The 15,652-nt window shown below is 45.0% G+C and overlaps 1 protein-coding gene across 4 annotated transcripts in view; it reads left to right on the forward strand.

Annotated features, from left to right (window-relative positions):
- The window catches only part of Znf608 (zinc finger protein 608), a 109,118-nt gene that overhangs the window by 31,230 nt on the left and 62,236 nt on the right, over positions 1-15,652 (forward strand). The window lies entirely within an intron of this gene.

Consider the following 15,652-nt stretch of genomic DNA (forward strand, 5'->3'; position numbering starts at 1 on the left):
AGGAAGTGTTTGAACCCAAGTGCAGACTCCTCGATTTAAAATTCCTCGTCAACAAGCCCTTGAATTAAGTGACTTACTGGAGACCAAACAGGAAAAGTAACAGGAACCCCCTGCTTCGTTTCCCTTTCCTAATGTTTTCCCCACCACCCCACGCTGACTTTCAAATGAAGAACAACAGATGAAATGATAGAAAACACTTTGTAAATGTACCGCCTTTCACAAATGCAAGCGCAAGCGAATCTGCAAGTGGTGGGGAGACCCAGACCACACTTTTTGCAGTGGCTTCTATTCGTACATGAGGGAGCCTGCTGGAACCCCACTAAACAATTCGTGGCCAGCTGTTTGCTTTAATCTGGTTATTGACAAAAATACAGCCCTCCTCACTGGCAGCAAGTTAAATACTGATAGACCTAAAATGAGTGCTGTGCCTCTGATACTCATTTCTGTAAATGATACCTGTGTGGCTGGTGAAAACAGGTTTAATTCTAGCCCTAGAAATATCCGTGAATTTATATTCATTTTCCTGAGAGAGCTGGAGGAAAAGCATTGACGTCTTAGCACACACTGTGATTTCTTCGACAATGGGAAGCACTGTGTTAATTTGGAGAAACTCATTAGTGTGTAGGTTAGAGCTAGTAGTGCCTCTTAATTAAATTTCAGTGGATGGAAGAAGTATTAGGAACGGAATTCATAGGCGATTTTACAGAATTTCTGATTGAGGTAAGCCAGTGGCTATTTCTCCTGTGCATGCTAATTTAGAAATAATTCAATAACGATTCAGTTTGTGTCACCCTGGCATTTGCAAGGGGACATGAAGAAGTCATGCTTGTCCTTATTCGCCAGATAGCAGTTTGCAGACCCTTACAAGCTCCCATATGGTACTGAAAAACATCTTCCAAGAAATTGGCAGGGTTGCACTTTGTAGCTGATGCCAGCTTCTTCCTGGGCTCGGTTCAACAGAGAGAAGAAGGCAAAGGGGAAGAAAATCCTTGTGTTAGTGGCTGAATTACTCTGACAAGCTTGCACATCGCCCCTCCTCTTATTAATATTCTTTTTGATGTGAGCTTGTAAAACAGAGGATTGGCTGTTAATCTCCAAGATCTCAAGGGCTTTTGGCAGTGGCCCCTAATTGATGTGTTCACATGGCTGTTGTCTGCCTACTAATGATTAGACAGCCGTGTTATCTACCAGCTAAATCAGTGTTGCTTATAAAATCACGCTTGATAAACTGAAGTTTCATTTCTTCAAAGAGTCCGTACCGAACTGCCAGGGGCATTTCATGATTCTCTGACAGCTTAGATTAGGTTTATTTCTCATTTCTGTCTGACAAAATATTAGACTCCCTCGCGCAAGCAAAGGAGAATTTGTTTTGTTTCGCTAACGAGGCAGTTGGAGGATGATAAGCAGTGAAAGATGACCAGTTCCCTCCTGAAGGATGTGCAGACTGGGTGGCAGATGGAATTTTCACTAGCGTCGCCATCCTTCAAGGTGGCATAGTGAGAGACAAAGGGCGGAGAAAGTTCTGAGAATGTGGGCCTGTGCTCAGATTGTGACATGTGGCCGGGGCAGGGTAACCAGAACTGTGAGGTTACAGTGACCATTCAGTCACAGGGTGTGCCGAGCCCTGTGTCAGGTATGACTTCCTTCTGTCGAAGGCCAAGAGGAAGAAGACAGAAGGTTTTACATGATGAGGTAACAAGCCACAGAACTTCTGTCTGCTGTCCTTCACCACCCACTGGGGACACTTAAGGCCATAGACACACCCAGCGTTACCCCTCTGCTCCAGAGACATGAAACTAGGTTGCAGGATGCGTGTTCACAGTGGGCTATGACTGGGAACTTCTGCTAAGTAGTGGGTGTTTATTTGGCCACAAACTCCTGTGGCTCTGAGCTTACTTCCACCACATTTAAAAGAGTACAACAAAAGAACTGAATTTTTTAGCTGATTTTGTTGCCTTTCTGTAAATTTTGCATAATGCTCTTGAGTTGTTACAAAGCCTCAGAGATCCTTTTGGCTAAAGTATTTGTATGTGTATACATATATAGGTATACATACATACACACATATTATATACATGCATGTATATATACATAGAGACACATACGTATATGATACAGGATCTCTCTGTGTCGTCCTAGCTTCCCTGAAGCTCCCTACGTAGAACAGGCTGACCTTGAACTCACCAAGATCCTGCCTCTGTCCCCTACCTGCATCACCATGCCTAGCTTATGCCCATAAACTCTTAAAACCACAGATTTTTAGATTTCAAAGAAATGGTTACATCAAAATTGTGATGTGTTAGAATAGATTTTCTTGTTACTATGTTTTTGAGATAGGATTTTGTTGTGTAACCATGGCTGGTCTGGAACTCACTACGTAGTCCAGATTAGCCTTGAACTACTGGTAATTCTCCAGCCTCAGCTTCCTGAGTGCTGGGATTACAAACAAGGCACTGTGCCCGTATAAGGAATGGTGTTATGTTTACTTTTTTTTTTTTTTAATAGTGTCTTCCTATATGGCCTTCTTTGGCTTGGAACTTACCCTGAAAACAAGGTTTACCCTGAGTTTTCAACTGCCTATCTCTGCCTCCCCAGTGTGGGAAATATAGGAGTGTGCTAGTTACTATCCCTGGCTGAAAAGAATTAAAATGTGTTACCTTAAAGAGAAATTTACATACTTCTAAAGTTTGTTAGAAGTTGATTGCTGATGGGCAGTGGTGGCTCACGCCTTTAATCCCAGCGCTTGGGAGGCAGAGGCAGACAGCTCTGTGAGTTCCAGGCCAGCCTGGTCTACAGAGTGAGTTCTAGGACAGTTAGAACTGTTACACAGTGAAACCCTGGCTCAAAAAACAAACACCTCCCTCTCCCAGCAAAAACCAACCTACCAAACAAACAAAAAAATAAGAGTTGATTGCTTTACCAAAATGTATAGCTTTGGGACAGTGAGAGGGCTTATCTAGAAAGGCGCTTGCCATCCAGTAATTGAGCTCGATCCGCAGGACTCGCCTGTTGGAAGGAGAGAAGCACTCTCATGAGTTGTCCTCTGACCTCCACAGGTACATATTCGGATGGCTCTACATTTGACTGGCTCATGCCCCCCCCCCCCAACATAGTGGGTTTTTTTTTTTTATGTATAGGTTTATTCAGGGTAAAATCTTGACAAATATTGAAAAGTAGGTATTTGTTCATTGTGACAGTTTAAAAATTATCTCAAAGCACGAGAACGTACTCAATATCAAAGCTGCTGAAGTAGATTTCACCAGCCCAATCGTCTCCATCCAGTCCACCCCACCCCTCCCCACCTCAACAAAACATGCAACTGCAGAGCAAACCAAACCAAAACCACAAGGATCTCATGGTGCTAAGGTTTTCAGTACTTTCTTGTTTGAGATTTAATAAGAATTATGTGTGTGTCTGTGTGCCCATGGTTGCTAAAGGAGAGTGTTAGATCCCCTGAAGCTGGGATTACAGGTGGCTGTGAACCGTTGGTTCTGGGAATTGAGCTCAAATCCCCTAATGTACAAACTCCTAATTGCTGAGCCATCTCTCCCCAGCCCAGTTCTTATATTTTAATCCTAGGTGACAGTGTATTCCTTATCTGCTAACAGTGGCTTGCCATGAGCATTCCTTTTTCCTAGTAAATTTTAATGCTGTAATTAAAGTTAGCACCGCCATCAAGGACTGTTTATTGGTAAGCGTTAATGCTGATTAACAAAGGTAGTTATCTCAGCTGCTCATCTCACCATGATTGATGGTTCAGAGTAATTCCGGCTTTTATTTAAACAAAAAACAATTTAAATGTAAGTTGTTTGCGTTAAGGTTATTAGATTTTAATATGCTGGGAAAATATCCATGATTAACTTTGAGAAGAGAGTTCTTTGGCTATTTAAATAGATGCTTCATTTAATTTTGATATAGAATCAGCTGTGTAGAGTTTCTAATAGCTTTAAGATATGAAAAAATGCGTGAAGAGGTGTGGAGTGCAGTTTTTATTATAAAAATATGTGTATGTAGAAAGGCTGAGTTATGACATTAAAAATAAAATAATGAGAATATTTGAAGACATGTTCCCCTCCATCATGAAATAATAATCCACCCTTGAGTTTTATGAAGTCTGTTGTTGTTATGGCAAAACGAAACATGAATTCTTTAATTTGAAAAGATAGCTGTTTTTCTTGACTGATTTAAATGAGTCAGGTCGGCTTGATTTAAATTTAGCTGACTCTACTGCTAAAACTGCAGGTGTTTCTTGACTGGAACAGTGAGAACTCTGGGTTTGAAGGTAGATAAGGGCAACCCTGGTAGCCACGAGAGTGCTAGGAGTTTGATAACAGTGGATGGAATAAGTCCCTGTCATTTTTGCAAGGGCACAGTGTGTAAAAATGTCTGATTCATGCCAGGCGGTGGTGGCGCATGCCTTTAATCCCAGTACTCGGGAGGCAGAGGCAGGTGGACACTCAAGCACACTTGATCAACTTCAAGTGTCTTTCTCAGTGATTCTCCACCTTCTCATTTCATACAGGTCTCTAACTGAACATGGAACTTAGACTGGCTGACTAGCAATGGGATTACAGGCACATGCTGCCACGTGCAGCTGTTCCACTTTTTACCCCAGTAGGACAAGAGACAGGCGCTCCGGTCCTTATCCTGTACTGACTGACTGAGTTGCCTTCCCGGCCCCCTGCCACAGTCCTAATTTCATTTTTTTTTTCCCTTTTAAGATGTACTTTTATTTATGTGTGTGCTTGCAGGAGTTTTTGTAGTTGGTTTTGAGGCAGGGTCTTACGTGGCTCTGGCTGGTCTAAAACTCTAAATGTAAACAAGGCTGACTTCAGCCGCCGCAGGCATATGCCACCGCACCCAGCCCTGCAGTTTATTGCACCATGTGTGAGCAGTATCCATGGAAGCCAGAAAAGGGTACCTCATCACCTGGAACTGGGGTTGCAAGGATTTGTGAGCTGCCCATTAGGTGCTAGGAATGGAACCAAGGTCCTCTGTAAGAGCAGTAAGCGCTCTTAACCACTGAGCTATCTGTCCAGTCAGTAGTGAGTCTTAGTAACTCTTCGTGACAATCTATATTCTCTTCTGAAATAAAACATGGCTAGAAATATTCTGGAAATATGACTGTCCAGAGAATGAGATTCTGTTAACGTCTCCTGCGTCTTCTTTCTCTGTAAGCAAAAGGTATACTAAGTGTGAAAGTAAAAATAGATTCTAACCTTGGTTTTTATTTGCATCTGTGATTCAGAAGGATCTTTTTTCTTTTTTTAATTCAGAAGTGCCGCTATGACATAGCTGTCATTAACCTTCTAAGTGCCACTTTATAAGTGACATCAACAGACCCTGACCTCAGTCTTCAGCTAAGGTTTTCCCCAGAATACAGGTTTTAGAAGAGGAAAAAAAAATCACCCTCTGTCCAAATCTCATTCCATATCAGATTCAAAGTAACTGTAAATATTTAATTATAAATTCATTTCCAGGCATTTTAAAGCGTTTCACTTTTCATCGTTGTTGAAAAGCAATGTCTGGTTCTCAGAAGCCAGAGGAACAAGTTTGTCTGTCTTATGCTTAGCCTTGTGACAAATTAGACTCTGTGAGCTTAGTGCCCTTGGGGATCTTGGGCGGAGCAGGAGCTTGAAATAACTTGATCTCCATAGGTTCCTTGACTCCTCTTGAGGTGAAGATCACATTATCTCCCCTCCTGGCTGCCAGCGCTACACAAAAGGTTGAGGCGTTTAAGGGTTTCTCAAAGGCCTTGAGTCACTGACGGAACAAAGGGTGCTGATTCTGAGTCATGCTCTTTAGCCTGCATGGAGACAGGAGGCTCCTGGCTGGCGAAAGGACCACACACTAGGTGACCTGTGGCTGTTCGGGTGAAGTTAGGAAAAATGCTTGGAAAAGCTAGCATCCCTGCTCTTCTGGTAGGTGAGAGACAGAAGGAGGTCTGTCCTGGTGGCTTTGAACATCAGCCCCTGAGACCAACTTCCTCTTAAATCTGATCCTTACTTCCTGATGACTAGGACTTCCCACTGTTCTGAGCTTTCTTACTTTCTTCCTCGGCTCTCAGGGTCTACTGATTCCTTCCTCTTTCCTAACACTCCACGGGGTTTCACCGAGAGCCTCTCATCCTTCCACTGGCTTCCTATTTTCTGTGTGCTGGTCTAGTCTAGCTCACTTCTCCTTGGGTCCTGTGCCTACCCAGCAAACATTTCCCCAGAGACAGCCTTCTGCCCAGGTTTCCCTTCTCAGAGACCGACTCTCCTAATGGAAATGGATAGTTGAGACTCATCTTTGAGTTCCTCTTCATCTCCCACCTTCTTGAGTCTTGACTGTGTCTCTTATCGAACTTCTGCCATGGCATCATAACACATTCATATTCTTTTTCTCTCTTTGTGCTCAGCCAGCCTTGCCCTCTCAGCCAATGTGAGTTTTACCAGGTGAGTCAGCTGATGTTCCCACACTTCTACTTCAGAAACTTCTCATGCTATATTTTAGCCTCACAGAAACCCCTAGGTTCTTATCCTTACCTGGACTCTTGAATTCCCTCTAGCTATGCCTGGCTCTCAACTGCCAGTCCCTTAACTACTGCTGCATTCGGGATAATTTCGATATCCCCTAGCCTCTCCTAGGCCAAGTCCTACACAATCTCATAAATCTACCTCAACCCACTCCCTGCCCCACCCCCTCCATGCTCCCATAATGCTTTGGGCTTAACTGACCATCTGAATCCTGACCATAGTCTCTCCTCTGCAGTGACTATTCATCTCTCCTTGAACAATGCTTGCCACGTAGAGGCAACTGACAGAAAGATACTGGATAAGAGGATGACTTCCCTAACAGTGAGGCAACTTTTGTTAGCAACTCTTACAAAGGGGAGGGCCTGGGTCAATACATGGTGTTCCTGTCACAAAAACTAGGCTCTTAAAAATTTTGGACTTACTCTGTTTGCTCAATACCTCTTGCATGGGGAGCTGAATAATAATCTTTCACTATGTACCTTCTCCCTCAGCATTAGATTTTGTTAGCTCTTCCATTCCTCTCCCTTCTTTTTTTCTGCTGAGACAGATTCATGTATAGCTCAGGCTCTATGGAACTAAGGGTGAACTTGAACTGCTGATACATCTCCCTCTTTCTCCCAAGTCCTGGGAAGACATACATGTGCCACTATACCCAGGTGTTTGCTTTTATTTGAACCAGAATTTGGCTTAGCATCATTTTTCTGAAAAGATCTTTTTAAACTTTATTAAACTGAACATATTAGCTCACAGCTATAATCCCAGTCCTTTGGAAGCTGAAAGATTGAAGCTAGCCTGTGCTACATTATGAGTTCCAGGACAGCTTAAGGCTATAGTGTGAGACATTCTCAACAGCAATTGAGAGAGATTTTTTTCTTTTTTTAAAAAATGACCCAAGTGCCATTAACATTGAGTGCTCTAGCTGAGGTGTCTCCTCCTGTCCTATGTGTTATATATGGATCACATTTCTCAGAGGATACTTGAAAAATGTCAGAGAAAAATGTTCTCTCTAGAGAGAGACCTATTGGGTTTTTTAAAAATCTGTTCTGTTCACAGAAGGGAAAATAATCCTGAACTTGGGAACTACAATTTACTCGTGTAGGACTTTGTGAGAATAAGGTTGTATTATGGGACTGGGAACTTACCTAATAGGCTTGAAGCCCTGGGGTGAGTCTGATCTCTAATACCAAACACATAGTAGAATTTATGTGACCGTGAACTTGGAGGTGGGTGCTTACAGACATTACTGGGAAATTCATGGCTTCTGCTGTGTTTGTTGTTTTCTTTCTTTCTCTCTCCTTCCTTCATTTGTTCCTTTTTTAAATTGGTTCTCTTTCTTTCTTTCTTTCTTTCTTTCTTTCTTTCTTTCTTTCTTTCTTTCTTTCTTTCTTTCTTTCTTTCTTTCTCCTGAGCAGGCAGCTTCTCTTTTGGACTTATTTCCAAATCAAATGAGGAGACTCACATCTGCCTTTCAGTAGAAGCATGATAAGAATTATATTGTGTCCTTAAACATAAGTAGGTATTGGTACCAAGATAGACAAAGTTAAAATTGTCACCCTCTGTGGGTTGACACATGGTACTTTGGTAAAACAAGTTCTGACCCTTTGCAAGACACTGTGGGCCTGATATGACTCAGACAGTCCCTTGTCATTTGTCACCAGCAGATATATTGGATAATTCAATTGTATCTTCTACAGGAGTCCATTTGGGTGGTTGGAAGAAGTCACCTAACCTGGGTAGAGAAAGGATTTTAGTTGAGAGCAGGAAAAAAAAAAAGGACTTTCTACAAATAGACTTTCTTCCCCATCTCCCCTTCTTTCAAGAAATATGTCCACATCTGGCAGAATGAGGTGAGACATGGCTGTTGGTCCCCCTTTTTCAACCTGACTTCATAGGGATTTAGGAACCCTGGAGCCGCAGGCAGTGTGCACATCAGCTCCTGAAGCACATGCCTTGTTCAGCTGAGTTGAAACTGGCTCGTTGGCTCCCATAGGCATCCTCTGAGGAACAGCCTCCGAGCTCACCTCTGCGCTGTCTCTGTCAAGGGAAGGAATGAAACTTAATTGGTAGAAATGCAATTTGGGTGAAATTTCTCGGAACTCGACTTTATACCAAGGAGACAGTAAAAGGACTCTTCCCAAAAGGAAGAAGGCTTTTCCAGTACCGCCTGTGATCGCCACCGCCTTTCCCTGTGGTTTGTTTTTGTTTTCGGCATCTTTGGAAATGCGAGAGGAGACCAGAGAACCCCTCTGAACCAGATATGAAACTCCTACCATTTACCGCCACTATTTAAAGCACACCCCACTCTGAGCAGTGAAAAATGTCAGCGGCACTTTGAGAACAGATTGCCTGTGGCTCAGCGGTGGGGCAGCAGTCATTCAGGGAGCACAAGCGAGGCTAAGTATGTGACAACTGATACGGTGTGCTGGAAGAGTTCTTGAGGCCCAGATCCCTATAAAACTCTACAGTGAGCATCTTTGAGAGGAGATTTAGTTTAGCTTCAGAACAAAACAAAACAAAACACAATTGAAAGCATTGGGGCTGACTGGTGTAATTACACTGTCTGTACACACTCAGACCTTTGATGGTGCTTGGAAAACAGCCAAGGCTAGACAAGGAAGCTGAAAGTCATGCTCTTGTCTAAGCATATTCTCTACGTGTGCTTGCACATAGGGCCACCTCTGAGGTTATTCCTGATGGCTAGTGACACCCTTGCCCCGAAGCAGCATCAAGCAGAGCCTAGATTGTTGGCATTCTGTGTGTCCAGCCTTCTGTTTGTCTTGGCTGGAAATGGAAGCAGTCTTCTTGGCCCCAGGGGAGCAGAGCCATGGTCATGGCTAGACTTTGGCTGTATCTCAGCTGTGGTTTCAGGTGGCTGTTTCTCTCTCTCATTGCAGGCAATTGAGCCTAGGGTTCCACACATACTCTACCAAGTGCTCTACCACGGAGCTAATGTGTGTGTGTGTGGGGGGGGGGGGGCTCTCGGCTTTACTCCGTTGACACAAGAACTGAGCTGGTATAATATCCAGAAAGCCCCAGCTATCGTTCTTTCTCTTCCACCACCCACTTCTCCACCACAGGATTTACAGGTGTGTGCTCAACCATGCCCAAATTCTTTTCATGGGCTTGGGGGATTGGAACTCGGGTACAGAGAGCTCCTAACTGCTGAGTCATCGCCTCTGCCTAGGAGTGGGGGAGGGGTTCTGGAGGGGGGGTCACAGTATTTGTGGGAGAGTTTGAAACTGTAGGCATTAAAAGAGCTTCAGGCGTGTGGCTTCCTGTGTACAGAAAAATAAGCTCAGAAATTCCCTTCGAAGGAGGTTTTCTATCTCACGCTCTCTTTTACATTTAGATGAGGTTACTTTTGGTTGACCTAGGTTGGTTCAAATTCCGGCTTGGCCACCCACTCTAAGAGACCCTTCAAGGTCACTCTCACCTCCTCACAATTTTGTGGAGATTAAATGAAAAAGAAAAATGAGTACACAGTGTAATCCTGCCTCCTATGTCTGTTTGAAAACTGTTCTAATCCCTAAACACCACGTGTGTTAAACAGTAGCTCAGGGTGTGAACTCTGTACAAACAAGTCGAAAGCCCTGTGCAGGCCGGGCTTTGGTCTTGAATTTTAGATCCTTGGATAAGTTGCCCCTGCTTTGGGATCCTGTTCTGTTTTGTAAAGTGGTTGGTAGTGGCTGAGACTCTCCGGGTTAGAAGAGAACTGGACCCTTAAATCATTAGCGTGAGTTTGTCCCCTCCACCCCCCTTCATGTTTGCACTGCAAGCTCCAGAGCATAAACTGCTTTCATCCTGGCTCTCAGAAGTGTCTACCACATTTAGGGGAGGCCTAACTAAGAATAATGACCAAAGTTGGATCTGTTCTGGTTTGTTCCCCGGGATGGAAATTCGAGCATAGTTAATTTTGGCGAGAGTATCCATGTCTAAGGAACATGTTTTTAAACCGACCCCACTCTGTTAAGGAAAGAGTGACGTCAAGCAGATGCATAGCCCGGATTTTCTGCCATTAGCAGGCATTGGTCACCTTCAAAAGGCAGAGGTTTCCACTTACAGCAGAGCGGTCTTCTGCCTAATGCTTTTAAAATTAAGAGGCGACTGGGCAGTCTAATAAAGCAGCCAAATGCTAGGATCTGAAGAAAATGAGAGCCTTAAGTACCCATGCCCCAGCATGCTCAGAGAATCAAAACATTGACTCTGTGCGAAATGAAACACCACACTCCTCCTGCCTCTGGCAGTTGGCAGTCTGAGAATCCTAGGATTGAGGGGTTAACGACAGGACTCGTGTGGAGATTTGTGAGAACAGATGGAAGGAACCCAGGGCGCGTCGCCCTGTCAGGGTTCAGCCCTGATGCAGGCCAATCCGGGTGGGGGTGGTCTCTGCAGTGAGGAGGCTCCCCTGTCTGCAGCCCCAGGCTTTCCTCCTGCAGCAGAGCCACGTGGATGCGTCTTTGTTGGTCTAGAGTGTCTGCGGCAGTGCCCCTCATCCGTGCCCGGGAGACCCCTCGGGTTTAGCATTGGGCTTCCTGGCACTGTAGACCCTCCCCGGCTGACACAGGCAAACGCTGGATGATGAAAAGCAGCCACCACCGGCACTCCAGCCTCGGAGCTTTCCTGGCTCATCAGCACTCAGGAAGCCCTTGAAATAAGGTGAAGAGAGAAAATATTACCAGGACCTCTGCAGAGCCGTCGTCCCCTCCCCTCCCCCACCTCAGATTACACACACTAAGTGCCGCTATCTGTGTAAATAACCTTCTGTTCCCCGCCTCCCTCCGCCCTCTCAGCTCCCCCCGCCCCCTGCTCTTAGGCTCTCTGGCGTGATAAATAGCCAGGCTACTGCACAGCGTGCACCAACACCTGGGAATAATCATGCAAAAATAACAGTGAGAGACTGCGGCGCGTCTGTTCTTGACATTAACTTTCCTCAGTTTGACAGGCTGCCACCACCAGCTGTTAGACTTACGAGTCTTTTTTTTTTTCTTCTTTCCCTTCCCCCAACTGGAAGATGGCTGCTTTCCTATATTGGCCTCTGCTAGGTTGCATCAGTATCCCATCAAGATGACAGACAAGAGCGTTGACAAAGGAACCCTGGCTAAAACTGCCAGTACTTTTGTTCCAATCTTTAATTCTCGTTATTAATACAGTGAGTTTTAAATGAGGACCATCTGATTAGGAGTATGTTTCTTCCCCTAGGAAGCCATGCAGAGTTGTCTCACTTGAATTGCTGTTGAATGCAGTAAAGCCTAACCTTTGGCCTCACAGGACCAAACCACCCATCAATTTCCTTTCATTCAGGTCTGAGATATATTTGCAATGATGGTAATGATATTAATGGCAGGACTAGCTCCTACTTAGTGAGTGTTACTCTGCCCTCCACCCTGAACTCAGGTTGCTTGTATGACTCCATGTCACATTAGCTGGATGCTATTTCTGTTTTTCTTCAGATGAAGACGGAGTCACACAGATCAAATGCCTGAGGTCCCATAGTGAATGGCCACGCTAGGATTCCAGCTCTAAAGACCTTTGTCTGCACCGCCCCGTTACCATTAAAGTCCAGCCTTTTGCACTTTTTCCTTGAACACAGCTCTACAGCTGAAGTTGCCGTTTCAATCTATTTGTGATTATTTAATTAGTGTTGATTGATTCCTTTGATGCAGCTTGCAGCCTTGGGACACAGGGATTTGGGGCCCATTCTTTTCGGAGCAGGTCGCACAGAGTTTAACAGATGAAGTAGTTCTTTAGTGAGTGTGGAGGGCTTTGAGGCGAGCAGAAGTACTTTGGGCGAGGCCGTGTGAGGAAGAGAGGGGAAACTGGAGGTCAGGAGGAGAGATCGTGGAGTAATTCAGGACTCACCAGGACCTCTGGGGCGCTCTCCTCATTGCTATGAAACTGTAAATGGGGGTGGATCGTGCCAGCAGGCTACTGCCAGGTGTCAGTGGTAGAAAGCCGTATTTCCCCGGGCTGAGCTTCTCTGGGTTAAGCCCCCTTTTCTTATACTTTTACCACACTTTTCCCGCACTTAGCCATGCATTTGGAGGGGATTACAGATTTATGTTAAATATAGTAGCATGTAGAAAGCAGCCTTGTAAGGCTGTGTGCACGGTTTAGAGAGCTGGAATATCAGACTGGGAACTCGCCAAACCCTTAAGCCAGTGTGTACTGAGCTGTACCCTGAGCTGAGCACCTCTTTTTACATGGGTTATCTCAGTCTTCCCTGCGCCCCAGTGGGGGCGATGGTCATCACCACCCCTATTTCTTAGATTCTGGTTCTGATGTTCCATCACTGGCTCCGAGTCCCCTGAACATGAACTGGTAGAGGCAGGACTTGAACCCTGAACTCCTTGCTCACAAAACTCTGGATCCCACGCCCCAGCTGTCCTGCTCAGAAGCTGCTGCCTCCCATCAGGCAGGCCTGTTACCAACCTCTGCATTAAAAGACTTCACTAGCTGAAGAAATTATGGCTTCTTCAGTGTGCATCAGTGACCTGAGAGATCAGGGCATCGCGGACTTGATCACTACTGAGGCCTGGTGTGGCAGTGAAAGCTTGAAATCCCAACACTAGGGAGATGGAAGAAGGGGAGTCCCCAGATTGAAGCCAGACTATTCTGTTTTAGGAGCCCCTGCCGCAACAAACATGAAATTAACTATGCAATATCCTTTAAGACCCTGCTTTCTGTGTGTAACGCCATGATGCCCATGAGAGAACTTAAGTCTTTTCAGAGGGGACAGCTCCACTGGGACATTACCTAGCTGGAAATACTAGCCATGGTCTCTGAATATTCTTCTCCATTTGAACTTCCCGTGATAGGTGATTCTCTTGGGAATTTCCCACTGTAGTGTGTTCTTCTCTTCTCCCCTGGCTAACACTGGTGCTAGCTTTTTGTTCTTACACAATATATGGGACACAAGCTCCCCTAGAGTTGGGTGGCTTGGTCTAGATGGGCTTTCTTGCTGGAACGCTCTGTGACGGTCTCAAGCAAAGGCTCAAGGCACAGACATATAGAGCTTCGTGTGACTGCTGAGGAGTGTGGGCTCGTGAAGCAAGCTCTCCAATCATCATTTGAGCTAATGGAAATTCAGATTCTTCTCTAAGCTCTTAAGGATTGGTAAATAAGAGGAATGCTTTTTAAAAATACCATATCTGCCAAGTAAAACACTCCGGGAGTGGCTGTAACTCCTGCCCCCCAAAACCCTCCTTCCATTTGGTGACCTCTAGGGGAGGAGGGGCTGCTGGAGGCCACGTGGGTGGTCTCTGTGTCCCACCTCTGCGGGACTTAGAGGGCAGTAGAGTAGAATGCAGGGTAGGGCAAGGGCTAGTTATTTTGGCAACAGGAGATTTGAGCTCCAGAAGAAAAACCAGGATTATAGAAAAAGTGAGACAAGACTTCACTTTGACAATCAAAGCTCTGAATATTTGAGATACCCAGTGTTAAAGGCTTTAGACTATTATCATCTTATGAGTAGGTTCATATTTATAGCCAGAGCCTCTGATCCCTCATTTCCTTATTTGAAAACTGTTGGATGAGGTTTCCACATTATCACTGACTCAGCCTAGATCATGACATTTGGACTGTGTTCAAGGAAACAACCACGGCCAGCTTATTTGTGGAGGCCTTTGCTCTCAGGACACCCAAATTTTTCAGAAATATGACCAGTGATAGAGTATGGGTTGAGCCTGCTCCAGCCCTAGGTCTGGCCCCAGCAACAGCAGCAGCAGCAACCCCACAACAAAAACTTGATTTTTTAAAAAATTTACGTAAGTATCACAAATATCATGGAATGTATTATCGATCGGTCTGTCTATAAGTGGGATTGGGTTGAAATGGGGATTCAGTGCCGAAACAAGTGAAATAAACATTGCTAGCGGTATATAGGAGGCTGAAGAATCCATTTCCCACCTAAGGAAAGTGGGCCTCTGAGAGGTGAAAGGACCAGGACTGTGTCAGGCCTGGAGCCAGAAGCCTAGAGTGAACGCATGCAGCATCCAGAAAGGTCCCATTCATTCTCTGTCCAGTCCTCACCTCCCAGAGCTGCATCCCTGCTCTCTTGGCTCCTCACTTCTTTAACTCTGGTCCATTTTCTTACTCATCAACTCAAGCTGTCTTTGTTCTCATCTTTAGTGTGGGCTGTGGATCAGGCCACCTGACGCTATTTTCAGTAAAACAGAAAGCTATTTTCCGCTTTGTCCCGAAAGCTTCTTATCACCTTGCATCATCTTGCCGTTTTTAATTTTGGAGAGCAATTCTTCTTACCTCACACAGGTTTTTAGTTGCAATAAAAGCTGTAGTTAGGATTGAGCTCATCTCTCCTCCCCGCCACCGCCTCCTTAATTTTCTTCCTCAGAACCCCGTCCCTCATTTGTCAGCCCCCATTTTCGAACAGGAACATTCAGTGGGAGCTTTGATTCATGCTCTGCTATGTTTTGCGAAGGCATAAATCACCTTCTGGGGACTTGGTCCTGCCAGGGGCTTTTCTTTCTGGGACTCTGCGGTCAGAACAATAAAAAAGTATGGTGCAAAAGAAGTTTTATGGCAGCTTTGAGAGCAGGAAATGAAGTTTCTTGAACATGCAGATGGGTGGAGGGCTGCTCTCTGGCCTCTAGAATCGCTCAGGCAAGTGCATGTCAGTTGATCATTGTAGGTGGAATGCAGTCGTAGAGGAACCTCTGGTCAGTTCATCCAAGAGCCCACACAGATGACTGCCTCCCCAGTTCAAGGAGCACAGCTCCTCTTCTGACCCAATTGAAATACTTATTTTATTAGTTTTTGTCTTCTCTAAGCAACAAAGACTGTAATATTAAATCTGTAGCCAAAAGACTGCAAAGGGACTTGATGAAGCAAGGGATGTATGCACAGCAGATGAGATCAAGTTTTACTAGGTCAACCGTCTGTGGATTCTTCTTAACATTCACTGTCTACCCGGCGGATCATGAGCCCGAGATGCTGTCCCTTGAACTGAGGCCCTGTCTGCACACAGTGCATAAGGCATCTGGAGTCCTAGTACACAGGTGTGTTCCTCTGAGTCTTCTCCACAGCCGACTACCTGTTTCCAAGGTCAGATCCATGCTGCTCAATAACAGTCCTAGCTAGTAGTTGTTAAGTGAGCCACGTGAATGGCTGGCGATCTG

This window comes from Alexandromys fortis, unplaced genomic scaffold (genome assembly GCF_014885135.2).
Source record: "Alexandromys fortis isolate MF-2015 unplaced genomic scaffold, M_Fortis_MF-2015_v1.1 scaffold_60, whole genome shotgun sequence".
NCBI lineage: Eukaryota > Metazoa > Chordata > Mammalia > Rodentia > Cricetidae > Alexandromys > Alexandromys fortis.